Genomic DNA, 11323 nt, shown 5'->3' on the forward strand with positions numbered 1-11323 from the left:
GGGAACAGTGAGCCAGTTTCTCTCATTGACCCCAAATGTAGCAACTCACCACTAGGCGTGTCCATATGTGGTAGTGGGTGATGGAGAAGCACTCACACAAAGCTTGAAATTCTTCATCCTGTCTGGCTCCCAGGAACCAGAGGAAGGTGAGAGAAGGTGGACTTCCTGAGGCCAGTCCCAGGGTTTATTTACTCCATGGGCTCCCGAAGCTTGGATTGGCTACCTCAGAATTACCTGAGGAGCTTGCTGGAAGCATTGATGCCGAGGTTTCATTCCCAGGGTAGTGGATATCAACCTTGGTTACACGTTAGTATCACCAAGGAAGCTTTTAAAAAACAAAATGGCTGAGTAGGTGTGTGGTGGACTGAATGTTTGTGTCCTCCTGAAATTTATATGTTAAAAGCTAACCTCTCTCCCTATGTGATAATATTAGGGGGTGGGGCTTTGGGGAGGTAATTAGGATTAAATGAGGTCATGACGGTGGAGCCCTCGTGAATGGGATTAGTGTCCTTATAAGAGCCGTAAGATTGCTTGCTTCCTCTTTCTGCTCTCTGCCACGGGAGGTTCCAAGAAGGTGGCAGTCTGCAATCTGGAAGAAAGTTTTCACCAGAACCCAACCATGCTAGCACCCTGATCTTGGACTTCCAGGCTCCACAAATATGAGAAATAAATTCCTGTTGTTTATAACACCCAGTCCATGGTATTTCTGTCATCACAGCCCAAACTGCTGCTAAGACAGTGTTCTCAGCTTCTCCATGGAAATATTGAAAAAATAAGCAGAAACATTCAGAACCAACATTGTCAGAACTCTGGAAAAACCATCAAGGTTTGCAACAACCAAGTGAAGGCTAAACCAAGAAAAAAGCAACTTAAAACAGTTCAGTGCAAACAGGGAGTGCAGTCTAAGGCAGAATTGTAAACAGCCTGGCTAAGTGTTGAAGGCATGCCCCAGCACAGAGCCAGTCCGCAAATACTGAAAGCTATGTTTTCTTTTGTTTGGTTGTTTTGTTTTGTTTTTAGTTCCTGGTGTTCAAGGAAACCTGGTTGAACGTGAGCCAAAGGAACAGAGACTTAAGTGACTACATATGACAAGGAATACACTCTTTGTAAAATAGTTTGGAAAATTCACTAAACAAATGGATGACTGCGTCCTTCAGCAATCAAGATCAGCAAACCCTTGGCAAAAGGGAGAATCTGATTTCCAGTTAACGCATTATAATATTTAAATGTCCAGTTCTCAGAAAAAAAAAAAAATCACAAGGCATACAAAGAAACAGGCAGGTATGGTCCAGTCAAAAGAACAAAATAAACTGACAGAAACTATCCCTGAAGAAGCCCCGACACTGGACTTACTAGCCAAAGATTAAATCAACTGTCTTAAATATGCTCAATGAACCAAAGGAAACCATGGATAAAGAACTAAAAGAAATCGGAAAAACAATGTATGAATAGAATGAGTATATCAATATTCCGCCAAAAGAGATTCTATCAAAAGTGATAGAAATGATGAAAAGGAACTAAAATAGAAATCCTGCTGAAAAGCATAATAACTGAAATGAAAGATCTGATGCCCAGGCCTTACCCCAGTCTAATTACACAAAAATCTCTGGGGGTGGGCCCCAACATCAAATACAACAAATTACAACAGTATTTTCAAAAGCCACCAGGAGTGAGAACCAGTGTTTCAGAGATTCTGTTTTAGGAGGTTCAGGGCTATAAATTTCAACCATGGAGGCACATTAGCATCGCCTGAAGATCTTTAAAAAATACTGATGTCTAGACTCCTCAGATCAACTGAGTGAGAATCTCTGAAGGTAGGCACTGGCTATTGGCATTTTGAACAAACTTCCCTTTCAATTCTGAAGACTAGTCAAGTCTAGACACCATGGCAGATCGCATATTGCTCAACCTTCATATCTGTGAAAGCCTTTTGCTCAATTGAAATATCATCAAGAGCCCCAATATGTAAATACAAGTTAATAGCATTTGTTTATTCTAAAGTTCATTGATAAGGCTCTTGAGGTTGGAACCATTCATGCATGTCTGCATTTATTCATATTAATAAAAATATTTACTGAGGGCCCTGCTACGGGCCAGGCCCTGGCAATACAGCAGTGGATAGCTGGGTTGAACAAAAATATTTGAAATCTTGGTGTAAGGATGATAATCACAACCTCACATCAGCCCATTGCTTTCTTTCTTTTGTTTTGGGTGCGTCTCTCAGCTGGGTCTGGCGAAGCTGGCTCCTCTCTTTCCACTAGCTGTGTGAATTTGGGGCAAGTCACATCATCCCTAAGAGTCGTGGTATCTTCATTTTTAAAAATGCACATAGTAATCATATTACCTACCTTGCCATAGAGTTGCTGAGAAAGGAAAACGAGACAGGGAAGTGTGGTACAATGGTTAACAGTGTGGGATCCTGCATTTAGAGTCTGGCTCTGCTATTTTCTAGCCATATGACCTTGGGCAAATTACTTAGCCTCTCTGGGCCTTGGGCTTGTGAGGTAGACGCAATAATGCGCCTCCCCCCAAAATGTCCACAACCTAATCCTGAACCTGTGACTATGCTAGGTTTCACAGCAAGAGGGAATTAAAGTTGCAGATGGAATTAAGGTTGCCAATCAGGTGACTTTAAGATAGGAAAAGTAGCCTGTGTTTTCTAGGTAAGTCCAATATTATCACAAAGGCCCTTAAAAGTGGAAGAGGGAGTCAGAAGAGGAAAAGCAGAGAGATGTGACTACAGAAGAATGGTCAGAGTGATGTGAGAAGAAGTTGGCTCCTTGTTGCTGGCTTTGTAGATGAAGGGGCCACTTGCCAAGGAATGCAAGTGGTCCCTAGAAGCTGGAAACATTAAGTAAATGGATTTTCCCTTAGACCACTGGAAAGGGGTGCACCTCTGCTGACAACTAGATTTTAGCTCAGAAAATAGACTGTCTAACCTTCAGAACTATAAGATAATACATTTATGTTGTTTAAGCCACTGAGTTCGTGGTGATTTGTTATAGCAGCAATGCAAAACTACTACAGCTTGTCATCTGATAATGGACAAAGTAATAGCGTCTACCTCATAGGTTTGTACGGAGAGTTACATGAATTCACAGCAGTGCCAGGTACATAATAAATGTCTGTGGTAGGTAGAATAATGGCCCACCAAAAATCCCCAGAACCTGTGAATGTTACCTTCAGGGACTTTGCAGATGCGAATAAGTTAGGATTTTTGAGATGGGCAGATTATCCTGGATTATCCAGGTGGACTCAATACAATCACAAGGTCCTTATAAGTGAAGGAGGGAGGTAGAGTCTGAAAAGGAGCTGTGACAACAAAATCACAGGAGAAAGAGAGAGACAGAGTGAGAGACAGAGAGAGAGAGAGATTTGAGGATGTTACGCTGCTGGCTTTGAAGATGGAGGAAGGGGCCATGAGCCAAGAAATGTGGGCAGCCCCTAGAAGCTGGAAAAAGGCAAGCAAATGGATTTTCCCATGGAGCCTCCAAAAGGCGCACAGCCCTGCTGACACCTTGATTGTAGGGCTTCTGGCCTCTAGGACGGAAAGAGAATACTTTTGTGTTGTTTTAAGTCCCTAAATTTGTGTTAACTTGTGACAGCATCCATAGAAAATTAACACAGTACTCAGTACGTGTTCACTCTTGCCATTAGATACGGCCTTCAGCATTATGTCAGAGACACAGCTAGTGTCCTCGATAAATACCAATCACAATAATCACAACAAATACTAGAATTCACCAGAAGGGGCACACACACCAGGATGCCTCTACCTTTTCTGAGTAATTTTTGGCATCCTCAAGCATCTGAAAACACTTTGTTCCCAGTTAAAAAAAAAAAATTCTGAACCAGCTACTTTGTTCCCTTACTTAGGCCTAATTTTACACCTTGGTGAAAGCTAATACGTTTTATTTTTTTTTTTTTAGCAGGGAGAGGCAGTAGTGAAATGGAGCACGCCCCAGGTTGGAAGTCAGAAAGGCTGGGTCCTGGTCCCAGCTCTGCCCCTCTCTGGCTGTGTGACTTAGGTCATCTTGCTTCCCCTCTCTGGGCTTCATTTTCACCATTTTGAAGATGAGGGACTTAAACCAATATTAACTTATTAACTCCCATTTGTTGGATGCCTACAATGTAAAACGTATGAAAACGTATGCAGAGTCTTGTTTGAGCCACATAAAAACTATGCAACATGTCATCTCTGTTACATAGTTGACAAAATTGAGAAGCCCAGAGAAGTTAAGTGATTTGCCCACGGTCACAGAGTCAGTATTTGGCATCAGTGGAATTTAAAACCAGGAATGTTGACTCTTTTTGATAATACCATCTACCTTTCACATGCTTTGGAGGTCAATTCCGTCTTTAAGGGATGTATTGACGCTGCTCCTGGTTTTGTCTGTACATCATAGTGAGGATGATGGCAGGGTTGTGAATAGCCCGATGGCCACCCTCCTGCCCTTTCTTAACTTTCCACATCAGGGCTTTGGAAACTAGTCCATCTCTTGTATTTCTGAGACCCTCGGCCTCACCCCTCCATGGGTTCCTTCCCGATGGTTCATTCCCCATCTCACCTTTAGCATCAGGCACTACTAGTTGCTTAACCAGTATCTATTGTCCACTTCTCACTCAATAACAGAATCCCAATTTCATTTGGATAAAATATGCCCGGTTGAAAAATATCTCCCTACATCCTTTGCAGCTAGGGGTGGTTTTCTGACCCAGTCCTGACCAACGAGATATAAGTGGAAATTTGGATGGGGCTTCCTGGGAATCGGCTGTCTTCCTCATACAAAGGGGTGGGAGAACTCAGCAGGCACCTGACTTTCCTCATTGTCTTTGCTTTTGTTCCCACCTGGAATGTGGGTGAGATTTCCGGAAATGGAACACCCATCTTGGGACTATGAGGGTGAAAGCGACCTGCTAAGGATAGCCGAGCAGGAAGATAGAAAGAGCTTCAGTCCTTCATGATTTCTTTGAGTTTCTGTACAAGCCTGGACTGCCTAGACCTACACTTCTTGTTACATGAGGAAAATAAAGCTGTATTTGGTTAGGTTTAGGTTACATGCAACGCCATGCAATCCTAACTGACAAGTTCTCCAAGAAAAGTCTCTTCTCTGCCCTGTAGCCCTGACATGTGGCCTTAATAAGCACCTGTGGTGATCCAAAAATAGACGTGGGGGGAGGAGGGACTGGCATGGCTGTGATTCTGAACTTGCTGAGCCATCACCTGTTCTGTCCATGCTCGGAAGAAGAGTACCATTAATTACACTCTCCTTGGCCAGCCAGAGCACAGGAGGCTGCGTCTGTGTGTTCTCAGGGAAGCTCAAATATAGCTCAAGCGCCTGCACTGCTTCTGCTGAGTGTGCAGCGTCCGCATGTCTGCCAGCCCCAGTGAACAATGGGGAAGCTTCTCCTGGGAGAAGGGAATTGAGTGAGTGTCTGAAGAAGGCGCTAGAAACCAGGGATGTTGGCAAGGCCTGTCTCAAGGAAACAAGACCTTCTCGCCTGCCTCCTGCAAGGTGGGTGTTATACCTCCCAGTTAACAGATAACAAAACTTGCTTGAGTGCCAGAGGTTGGAGTGACCACGTGTTAAACTGGTTATTTGATTGTGTGCAACAGGAATGGACTCTATAAAGGGAGAAAAAAAACCTAATATTGGGAAAGAATAGGATATGGCTCACAGAATTGCAGGCCAGGCTGAAAAACCAAGTCGGACACAAAGGGAACCATAGTTCCAGAAGGTCTGGGGAGCAGCACTGTGATGACATAGCTTGGGTTATGAGCCCACAGTTAAAGGAGGACAGCGTGCCTTGACTGTCTCTAGATGGTATTGGGAATAGTGGTTTTCCTGAAGCGACCCAAAGGTTCCAGTACCAGAAGAATGGCAAGAGGATGTTGGGTGGCAAAAACAAAACAAAAAAATATGTCCACTGCAGATAGTATCCAATCGGTCAAGGGGAGCTGGCTAACCTCACTTAAACGCTTAGCTCTGCTCTTTACTATCTGTCTTCAAGTCAACTTACCTCTGGAAGCCTCAGTGTTTTCATTTGTGTGTGGTGAGAATGAGACATGCTTAAACCCACGAGAATAGCAGCTCTTGAGGGCAGGGATTTTTGTCTTCCCCCCACGGTTATATCCTTAGCTCCTAGACCAAGGCATGGCTCATCATTGATGCTCAGTTCATATTTATTGAATGAGTGAATGCATTTTATATTTGTCCCAGAATACCTTTTAGGTAGAGAGCTATTTTGTTGCAAAGAGAATGTGATACGTCCTTGGGGTGGCTGGGGAACAACCCCTCCTGCTTCACCGCCTCGCTCTGGGGAGAGAGGTGAGGGAGGGGGACAGACAGGAGACACTGAGAGAGATAGACAGATGGACTCTACAGTCTCTTGACACACTCCCCACCAGCTCGCTGACCTTCTTACTCACATCACAGTCACTCTGTCCTCGTCTCCCAAGCAAGGCTCTTAGCTGAAAACAACAATCCCGCATTGAGCGCAGGATGAATCCATTCCAGCAACCTCCAGAACTTCCTGACCTAATGTTGGGGTGCTAACCTCTGCTCATCGGTTGGATGGGTTAAGAAGTCTGAAGTCACCACGCCCCTACAACATTTCACAGTGAACCATGCGTGACATAGTGGCATATAGAGTAAATGACAGCCCTGGGAATGTGTGTATTGTTAAAAAAAAAAAAAATACACTCAGGAGGACATCACTGGTGAAATAAATGTATTTCACCTCTCTCAGTTATGTTTTCATTCGCCAGTCTTAACAAGATGAAATTCTAAGTGGTTTCATTCCCCAGGGCCGTTGTGGAGATACAAAGCATAAAACAAAGAGACACACCTTGAAGAAATAGGGTCTTTGGTATCCTTGGTTCCTCAATAACCAGCACCTTCGCCATATTCATCATCACCCTCAGAAACACCAACATCACCGTGCCCCCAGTTACCACCACTACCACAACACTGCCACACGACCACCGTCACCACCAGGCCACCAACTACCACCCATAACCCAACCAAGCCCAATGTTGCAGGCAGCTGTGGAACCACCATCACTGGGACCACTTCGAGCATCCCCCTCTCCATCATTTTCACCGTAAACATTCTCAGCATTGTTATCACTACCTAGTCAATGATACTGGACGCCCACCGGATGCCCTTCTCCAGGCTGGTACACTGATGCCCTCGGCTGCTGCGACAGTGGGTCACTCACAGGTCACAGCTACTCCTGTGAGTTAGAGCTGTAACTTATGAGTTAGAGCTGGCCCTGTGCAGGTAGAATTTCCCCAAGAAGGGAATACGATCAGGAAAAGCATTCGAAAACATGTCTCCCGTTGCACACATTCTTCCCAACTTCGTGTTCAGTCACATCACCTTGATAGCTTGAAATCTGCCATGATGGGAGTATTTGCACCACGGAAACTGGCAAAACATTTTGTTGTTGTTGTTTGCTTGTTTTGGAGCTCTGGTTGTTAAATATTTACCAGTCTACTACTGGGCATAGGCCACCATACAATTCAAAACCTTTGTTGGAATTCCAACCCTAAGTTATAAATTGAGGAGCTGAGACAGACTCCTACCCCTGGGGAGACTTACCCACAGGCCACCAGTGGCACATGAATTATGTGGCCTGGTGGCTTAGGCCAGTAGATGTCTCATGGACTTCAGAAATCAATAAATTTTGGTCAGTTGGCAAGGAGAGCTGAATAATGCTAATGATCATAGTTACCATTTATCGAATGCTAAATTAAATTTGTGTTGTACTAAGCATTTGTGCTACATACATTATCTTGTGTAATTCTTGTAATACTCCTTCCAAGAATATTATCAGCCCCTTTTATCAGATTGAACAAGTTCAAGGAGTTAAAATGCTTGCTCAAGGTCACTTCGCTTGTTGGTGGAGGAATTGGAATTTGACTGCCCCCAGCTTCAGATTCCGGAGCCTGTAGTTATAACTACTCAGGAAGCAGATCTGGGGGCCTAGAAAGACAAAAATCACTGGCACGGTGAAACTATGAGGGAGGAAAAACTGGAGCAAGTAGAATGTGCCCGTTTGGATACTTAAGTGATACTTAAGTTTCAAGTCGCAGAAATCAAACTTGAACGAGCTTTGATCAAAAATTCTCCATTGGCTGAAATCCATCCTTAGGAGAGGTATGAAACGGGCTGGCCGTAGGGCTGATTGGAAGAAGAGTCTGACACCCGAAACCAAGCCGTTTCTCTCTCCTCTTCCTCTTCCTCTCCACCTGCCCCTCTCCCCTCTCTCCATCTCTTTCTTGGTTTCTCTCTGCATACTGACATCCAGACAAGGAGGGGATGGGGGGGACATTGTCCCAGCTATCCTGTGTCCTTGACCCCATCTGACTGCAGAGGGTAGTTGTCCGAGGCATTCAGAGGGCAGTGTGGTCCCAAACCTGGGGATTCATGCCGGGTGACTCTCATCAATGAGGAGACAGAGAGATTGTGAAGAATATGAGAAACCTTATGGGTAGGGGATAGTCGCCAAAGCTCATCAGCTTTCCCCCTGACTGGAATTCCTCTACTCACTCACAGTTCCTCCTGGGCAGCAGGTGGTGTGACATGGAAGACACATAGTGTAGGTTTGATGTCACAGAAATCTAGGCTCAAGCAGTGCCTCTCCTGTGCCCACCCAATACATTGCCTGAAGGATGATTAACTGGCAGTGTGGCTTTGGGCAAGTCACTTCACTTCTCTGAGTCTCAATGTCCCCATCTGTGAAATGGAGACGATCATCATACTTGGTTAGCAGCGTTATGAAGATTAAATGAATGAGGTGGAGCACCTGGACACAAATGGTGCTAGTCAATGTCTCCATGCCCACGAGCTTTCCAGCAGAATCAGTTCTCCTCTGTTACATCATCTCCAAGTTAACTACTGGGGTGGCATCCACTCTCATCCAGGGCTATAGGGTAAGGGGAAATCAATTACATTAAAAATATCTGGATGATACCCTAATTCTTTGCTCTGCTAGCAGTTACATAAATCTCAAAGCCATCTCAATCTCTCCCTGCCATCCTGGCTAGCCTCCAGGCCAATTAAACATTGATGTGGTAGCTATACTTATCTTCTCTTCCTTCTTCCAGCCAAGCCTTGGACATCAATTCTCTCTTTCAAATAAAAAATTTAACCCTCACATTTGTGGAGTTCTTCGGCTTAAGAAGCACTTCCAGATTCACTGTTTTCACATACTCGTTATAGGAATTAAATCACTGTGGAAAAGTACATAATGGTAAGTAAAAAAGAAAGTCAAGTAAAAAAAAAAAGTAAGTGAAGTAAGTAAAAAAAGTCAAGCGATCAAGGGCAACATCACCAACGATAAGTCATGCTGTATCATGTGCCCCTGATATGATGTGAGGAGAAGAACACATCACTCTTATGGTCTTCTTCCCGCAAACCTCTAACCTCAGTCTAGGCATGAGAAAACATCAAACAAGCCAAAATTGAGGGATATTCTACAAAATATCTGACTACTACTCTGTGAAAGTGTCAAGATTACAAAAGACAAGACTGAGAAACTGTCATAAGCCAGAGGCGACTAAGCAGGCATATCATCTAAAAGCAATGTGGTGTCCTGATTTGGAAACTGGAACAGAAAAAAGATATCAGTGGAAAAATTGGAAAATCAGAATGAAATCTGTAGTGTAGTGAATAGTGTCATGCCATTATCAAATTAATTTCTTTATGTTGATAAATGTTCCGTGCTTATGTAACATTAGAGGAATGTTAACGTTAGAAGAAGTTTGGTGAAAGGTAAAAAGAGAGTATTTTTGTACTATCTTCCAACTTTTCTGTGAATCGACAATCATTTCAATATCTTTTAAGAGTTTAAAAACAAAAACAAACAAAAAAGCCTGAATTTCACCCAATTCAAATGAGATGAATGTCATGTCACACATCTTTCAATGCATCTATACGAATAGTCAGAAATAATTTTAATTACTTCATATTGTAATACTCTTCTTAAATTTTGAAAGGCATTTATTTTACTTGGATCTCACAGAATTTTTTAAATGAAAGTAAAGAATTTCTGAATGTTAGGTAGCTATCCTTCCACCAAAAAGGATATTAGCTCCTCAAAGATTCCCTCAGGAAAATATCAAGAGGTTGCAGCCATCTCACTTTTAGTCATGTATTTAAATTTTAGATGGTGATTATCTGCAGTGAAACATTGGCACCACTATACTTTTTCCCATCTCTTCTCCCCAAACATCCTGCTCTGTTATATTTTTACACTGTTGGGTGAATCAGTGAAAGATTGCTTTTAGTCATGGGTTACAGGAAACCTAAATGTACAGTAGCTTAAAAAGCAGTGAAGAGTTAGGCAGTTGCTGTCACCTCGTTTAGTACCTCAAGGGTGTCAGGATTGGGTTCACTGCAGTTCTTCTGCAGTTTTCCTCATGATTGCAAAACAGCTGCTTATACTCCAGCCATCACGTTCTTGTTCCACCAAGGAAGAAGAAGAAAATGACTCTAACAAGAAAGGAAAGCTTTCCACAAATTCCTAGTCTATATATAATTGGCCATAGCTACGTTATTGCAACCCCAAGCTGCAGCAGAGGCTAGAAAATGTGGGATTTGTTTTTTACTAGACACATTTGGCGCCCATCCCCCCCATCCCCCAATTGTTATTTCTTAGTAAGGAAGAAAGGAATAACTAACTGCTTATTCTTACAGTTATATTTTTCTTGGTTTATGTTTAAATACATTTAATATTTACAGGCAATCTTATATACAAAGCTTCTTTTCATTAGCAATAATCGCGCCTCAGATAAACCTCATTGGCTACGATACTGCCACTGCGCAAAGCTCCCCAGCTTCTTTATACTTAAATTCTTTCTTTTAATCCACCTCTTGGTTGGCAGGATTTCATTGTCGGGGTGAGCTGAGGCAGGGATCTCAGGAAGCACCTCTAGAAACCTGGCTTGCACGCCCTAATTTCTCCACTTCCCTGGTTCAGACATTAAATGGAAAGAGTCAAGGTGGCCCAAACCTGCTTCCCTTACCTGGGCAGAAGCTATCCCTTTAAAAGACATAGGAGGCAGAGAGAGCTTACCGCTGTCAGAAATGGCTTCTGAGACAGAGAGGATAAGGTCCTTTCTGGAAACCTGATCATTGCCAGTGCGCAGCAGACATCTGACTGGCAGCAGAAGGATGGCTTCGTGTAGCACCTGCCCAGCAGGATTTTAAAGTCAGAGGAATTTGTCTTAAGGGAGTTGCTTCTAGTTCATCCCAGGCCAGACACCTCAGGGCGTCTCACTCAGCTTTTCCTTCCAAGCAGAGCTCGGCACTGTAAT

At 43.4% G+C, this 11323-nt stretch overlaps 1 pseudogene; it reads right to left on the bottom strand.

Moving 5' to 3' along the window:
* Positions 1 to 10720: 10720 nt before the first annotated feature.
* On the bottom strand, positions 10721 to 10837 carry LOC117016343 (uncharacterized; annotated as a pseudogene).
* Between the last annotated feature and the right edge of the window lie 486 nt (positions 10838 to 11323).

The sequence above is a fragment of the Rhinolophus ferrumequinum genome, chromosome 23 (genome assembly GCF_004115265.2).
Source record: "Rhinolophus ferrumequinum isolate MPI-CBG mRhiFer1 chromosome 23, mRhiFer1_v1.p, whole genome shotgun sequence".
Lineage (NCBI taxonomy): Eukaryota > Metazoa > Chordata > Mammalia > Chiroptera > Rhinolophidae > Rhinolophus > Rhinolophus ferrumequinum.